Genomic DNA, 6,621 nt, shown 5'->3' with positions numbered 1-6,621 from the left:
ACATATCCGCGCTGCGCTGTATAGTGCTAGAATTAGACACGATATACGATTTCACCAGCGCGCTCGTGATAACACTGAAAATGAGCCGCGCGTTCAAAGACAAAAGTGCTCAAGGTCATGAAGCGCGCTGACGTACGGATGCAGCTTCTTCCCCTTGTCTTTCTTTCTCTCTCTCTGTCTCTCATATATATATATATATATATATATATATATATATATATATATATTCACATCATATCAAGTGGGCCCGGTGGTTTTTCGCCAATCTTCAATCATATGTGGAGGCGGGAGGTCGTTATTCAGCCCGTATTTCTCATTTTTGTTTCTATTTTCATCATGTTTATCCATGAAGAAACACCGCAAAATGTTGCATGTTTAAGTTTTTTTAGAAAAAAGGCGGGATTTTCTTTTTTCAGTTAATATGTTCAGTCGTGGGCTTTATAAGTTGGTAATAGTAAATGATAAAAATACTGTGGGAATGAACGAAGCAGGAGCGTTGTGCCAAAGTTGAAAAAGAAAAAAAAGCATTTTGACTCATATTGAGGCTTCACTTTCGCAGTGCAGCGGTCCAAATAAAAATACGACTCCTTGTGTAGTCTGTGTGTAAATTGTTGTTAGTCTGCTTTGTTGGTATTGTACAGAAAAGTTTGGAAACAATGATTTCTGTTTTAAGCGAGAGCAAAAAAAAAACCAACTGAACAACCACAGCGTTGTGAGAAGTTTTCCTTTGCCTCGCCTTCACGGCACAACACGTCAGCCCAGAATTCCAACGGGTGCTGTCGTAAGCAAGTCGTACATGCAAGTCGTACATCTGCTCGTCACTTATTTGCTCACTTATGTGACAAAGCGACTTCCAAGATACCCTTTCTGGTGTCAGCACCCCTCGCACCATTACTTAAATGTGTGAAGAGTCGAATACAATTGAAAACAACTGTTTAGTTCCGAGTAAAAACGCGTGTTAATGGCATCTCAGTCGAAATCGACAAGAAGAAATGGGCATGAGCAGGGCATGTAGTTACAAGCCTAGAAAACCGCTGGTCATTTAGAGCAACAGACAGGATTCCAAGAGACCCGCCACGCTGGTCTAGTAGTTATGGTGCTCGACTGCTGACTCGAAGGTCACGGGATCGAATCCCGGCCGCGGCGCTCGCATTTTCGATGGAAGCGAAAATGCTTGAGGCCTGTGTGCTCAGATATAGGTGCACGTTGAAGATCCCAGGTGGACGAAATTTCCGGAGCCCTCCACTACGGCGTCCATCATAATCATATCGTGGTTACGGGACACTAAACTCCAACAAATTTTGCTAAATTTTGTCAAGTGTTTCGGCACGTCGGTTCCGCAATGGGAAACGAACTGAACGAGAAGAGAAACTTGGGCTAATAGGTGATAGTTCATTTTTGATAGCTCCACAAAACAAACAATCTAAAAAAGATGCAAAGAAACTTTTTCCCGCGGGAAAACGGTTCTTTGCTTGTTTTTTTTTTGTTTGTTTTCTGGACGCAAGCGTATGGTATACGTGTTCTGTCTTGTTGACATCACTTGGATGACTCTGCTGCACACGCGCAGTCGCACCGCTGAGGCGTGGCTGGCTTTTGTATTGTATATGTTCGTGCCGTTCCTTTCAATAAACTTTAGTTGCGAGTCAGCGCTCGTGTCGTCGCCTTCTTCGTACTTCGTCCTCGTCCCTTTAGCGCTGTGAACTATCAAAAACGAGCTGTTAAGCTTAAAATGTGCCTCACCACTCACGCGGAATGGTGATCATTTGCCGCGGCTTCAGGAGCACTTCCATTATCGATAGGTTCATGGGATGCTTTTCATCAGCGAGTATTGCACACCGACGATCGTTATCTGCATCGTTATCTCCACAGAATTCTTTTGTTTACCGCGCTCGGTCGATGCTAATCATATAAGCTATTCATTTTGAAATCGCTGAGAAACACCCGCTTCACTTCATCACATGCCGTCACCTCTTCCTCGTATTGCTTTCAGCAGCGCACGACTGGTCATTTTGGGCAAATGCGGAAGAAATATCGCGACAATATGGGGATGGACGTATACGTCAGCAATATTTCCGTATCTCTCCGCAAGGAACATCTCGTCTGTGGATAGTAAGATGTGTTGTTTCCGTCATTTCGTGCAGTTCCTTGTCAGATCCAATGCGCTCGCGTGATAACGACGCAAGGGCCTATAAAGTCAGGTAAATTCGTTGGAAGCAAATCCTCGTTCTGTCCGTCTCTGTCTGCGTAGGTATGTTACTTTTTGAACTCGTTGTTTAGGCATTGTTAGTAATAGTTAAATATTTCTAGTGTTTTACGGGCCAATACCATCGTGTAATTATCAGGCAGGCCGTAGTGCGGCACTTCGGAGTAATTTTTAACAGCTGGGCTTCTTTGACTTGCACCAAAATTTGTAGGTACATGGTTGCTCTCGCGTTTTACCCCAATCGAAATGCAGCCGCCGTGGCTGGAAATCCTAGTGTTGTCGAGCTTAGCTGTACGACGCCTTGCCTGTTAAAGGAAAGCTGAACAAAAATATGAAAAAAATCTTCTGCGTCGTCGAGCAGCATTTGCGCACTCCTTCTCCATGGCGTTGCCCATCTGCAAACACCAGTCAGAGGCGCTATCAAGCGGCCCCAGCGCAGTGTCAGACGTCGACTGCACAGCGAAGGCGAATAGCTGCGCGAGCGCTGACGCCACTGTGTCTACGACGTCACTCCTCTCGAATGCGGCGCAGAACAGCAGCGGCGAGCCGCGCGCTGCGGTGTCGGAGAGCGCGAGAGATGCCAGCTCCAGTGACCCAGCTGTGTGACATCACCGATCCTCGCGCATGCGCAGCACGGCTCATGACGTTCCACGCGAAATCGGCTCCGCCTAGGCAAGTGTAGCTAACGCTACAAAAATGTGGGAAACATCGAAATTTGACGGTTCCGTCCACCGCGGTGGTGTAGCGGTTACGATGCCCTGCTGCTGACTCGAAGGTCGCGGGTTCGATCCCGGCCGCGGCGGTAGCATTTCGACGGAGCTTAAAATGTGCCGGAGGAGGAAATTTCGACGGAGGAGAAATGCTAGAGGCCCGTGTACTGTGCGATGTCAGTGCAAGAACACCAGATGGTCGAAATTTCCGGAGCCCTCCACTACGGCGTCTCTAACAATCATTTCGTGATTTGGGGGCGTTAAACCCCAGATATTATTATTAAATTCGACTGTTCCGATACGCAGTCTGTATTTCACATATTTTTAAACAGGCGGCTGTATTTTTGGCGGATTGTGAGCGTGCCGTGTCTGCACGAGGCGGCTTCACAACGGTGTGCCTCACACTCATACCTAGCTTTTGGCAAGCAAACCCCAGAAGTTATTATTACAGTCATAACTGTGACCATGAATTTCTCACGCGAAAATGGTTACATTTAACACTATACGCACACACCCAGAACAATAACGCGGCGCCGCTCAGGGTAGTCAGCAAACACATGCTGCAATGTAATTCTTGGCCGCGTTTCCAAATTTTTGTTTGTACGCCAATGTGTATCATTACGGGAAATTACGAAAGCCTACTGCGCCAGCGAAGGAGCACAAACATAATTCTATCAGCAACCACTGAATGAGCTTGCCGGTAAAAGAATTTTATCTCGAGGACAAGCGATTTCACGCTTTGTTCTTTCGAGCCCGCGCTTCGTATGTAGCCATCACTGCAAGCCCCTGTTTTTATTGCTTTTTTTACTGATTTCTACATGAAGGGCTTCGTTGTTTTCGTGTATGTGTTGTATTTGTTATCTAATGAAGGTTATCGGCTTCCCACGAATGACCATGAAGTGACATTCCGTTGGCTGTGCGTGTAGCGCTGCGTTCCGCTACGACAAAGTTAGTCGCGAATCACAGTCCCATCTGTTTTCCCACCTGTTCGATCGTACCTTCGCGCCGGTGCGGAAATGTAAGCAGTCACAAAAGCGACGATGTGCGGCGCGGCCACCGACGTTTGCTCCGCAGGTGAGTCAATTATCGAAGCATGTCGTCACGTGAATCTATAATAATTCGTTGTCTTCAACTCGCATTAGCAGCGTATCTTCGTGCCGTGTCATTACATATGTTGTTATTTCAATCTTCAAAAACTCGGAATACCAAATTGAACAGCGTCCCAATCGGAGGGTAACTCTTTGGACAAGTTGCTGGTTCATGATCAAGGCTTATAGTACACAAAAAAACACACACACACACAAAAGTAGAATGAAAACGGCAAAGTGTTTTGTATGTCGTTTTCATTCTACCTTTGTCTTTTTTTTTTGCAGGCTGTAAGCGTGGTAGTGCTCCTAGATTCAGTTTTAGAAATATCGCTATTCGTAAACAAGAACACTTACTGCTCGAATGCTTGAATGCCCAAAAATCCCATTGGCTACCAATACAAACACAAGATCAGTGCAAACGTACGGTAATTTTCATTCCTTCCAGCATAATATTGACATAAAACGTGAAAACTTCACGTACAGTGCGGCACGTGCGCGACGCTCAGGCAGCCGCGCATCACCGGATGTACGACGACTGTTGGCCCTTTCTGAAGAGTTATGTGCGTGCTTAAAAATACGTCTTTTTTGTTACTGACGCTTCAGTTGTGAAGTATGGCTTGTTACTCTGCCTAGCTGGTAAATTACAAAAATATGAGCAGCGCTAAAGGCGAGACGAGAAAGCAAAGGCACGACCACGATCTGACAAGAAGACTTGTACAAAAAGAAACGAGAACGCTCTGAAACCAGATGGAAAAAAAACAACCTTAAAGCGAAGAAATATACTGAAATTGGAACCATTATTTTATATGTGAATACACGGGATGCAGGCTGTGTTAGGGCCGCTTATAGCGAAAACACGAAATTGACAATGAACGAAAGAACAAGCGAGGAAACAAAAAAAAAGAAAGAAGTCATCAAAAGCACTATTCACAAATATCATCGTCAGCGTACGCGTAGAAAGAAGGTCTCTCTGGGCACAGTCCAAAATATAGACGGTGGTCACCCAGTACACCGCGTCATTTTATTGATAAAATTGCCAATGCTAGTACGCATTACCAATGCTAGTAGCATCGTTTTATATTAGTTATAAAAACGGTGTTCAGTTTTTCAGAACCATTTCGTTTGCTTTTGCCGCTATGCTATTTGGTTGCGATTCGATCTCAAAATTCGTGGTTCGCACAACCTTAGAAATCATACAAATGGAAATTCATGAGTAGTAGGATAATTGAAAGTGAATTGTATTTAGAGTATTCCTTGATTTACTCGTCTTCTTTTTCAATTTTTTTTGTTACTTAACAGTTCGGTATGCGCCACAGATGAGGGACCATACCTGGGTCAACAGCACAGATTGTAGGAACCATGTTTCTTCGATTATATTTTATTAATTCGGCAGGCATATCGCCTCACTTATTTTCCCGAGAAAATTGGGCACTTATCGGCACCACTCTTTTTCTCTGTGTCGCATTTCCGGCTTTTAGAAAACTTGCATACACGTATCTATATTCGAAACGAAACAGCAAAAAAAAAAGAATGTAAATCAGAGCGAGATAGAGCGCGTTGTACCCCCACCTGGATTTGTTTTGTTTTTTTTTCAGTTCGACAGCCGGGTCGAAAGTACGAATATATGAAGTGTGAATAATTATAACATAGTAAATAAAACGCAGCAGCACAAAATTACAGACACAGTTATGCAACATAATCCTACACATATGCACTACGTAAGCTGAACTTCAAATACGAAGGTACAAATCCAGAATAAGCAAGCACGTGTATGTGTTTGCGTGAGCGCGTGCGTGTCATCACTGCTTCATAAAAACGCACAGAGAGCGAGCGTTCATGCTCTGTTATCCTCTCTTTGTATGCAGCTGATCTTATACCGGTAACAAGCAATATAACAACCAACTAGCACACGTAACAACATTCATTTAGTAGACGCTCGTGATTTATGACTCATGATCACATCAACCGCTGAAAGCTTTGATAAAGCGAGAAAGCCGACTCAAGCGAGTTATCTCCCGCGTAGCTTAAGCTGCTGATATCTGCTACGTAAGGGTGGGTCTTACCGCACACATATGCCTTTGTGGCACGCATTATGACCTAATGCATATAAATGCATGAAATTTACAAAATCTTATGCCAAGGAAATAGAGACCACATTCAAAACAAGTGTTGGAATAAGTGTATTTTACAGTTAATCGTGATTTTACAAACATAAATCGTTACCTAATTATTACACAGTCAGTCTTGATATATTTCTTCATAAACCGAATTCTACTTACCACTCATCTCACATGAAATAGTTATCTGCTGGTAGCGAGCATTTCTAAAAAAGGTAAAAGAAAAACAGATTTTGATAATCCTGTCGATGCGCCCCGCGCGCAACGTCTCGTTAAACAGAGTACTGCCTTCACCAAATCCACCGTGTGCACCAAATATTTCAACCATAAGTTATATAAAGGCGACAGGAACGCTTAATTTATCATTAGCGTAGTGTTCGTAGCCTCTTCCTTGCCGAGAGTTCACAGAAATGGCAGGAGAAAGTCGCGTCTCCGAACGAGGACGCCGCGTTTCAAAGGGATATAATAAACATACACACATAAAGAATTGTGCCTTAAGGGGA

The sequence above is a fragment of the Rhipicephalus sanguineus genome, chromosome 7 (genome assembly GCF_013339695.2).
Source record: "Rhipicephalus sanguineus isolate Rsan-2018 chromosome 7, BIME_Rsan_1.4, whole genome shotgun sequence".
NCBI lineage: Eukaryota > Metazoa > Arthropoda > Arachnida > Ixodida > Ixodidae > Rhipicephalus > Rhipicephalus sanguineus.
This window is presented reverse-complemented; position numbering follows the sequence as displayed.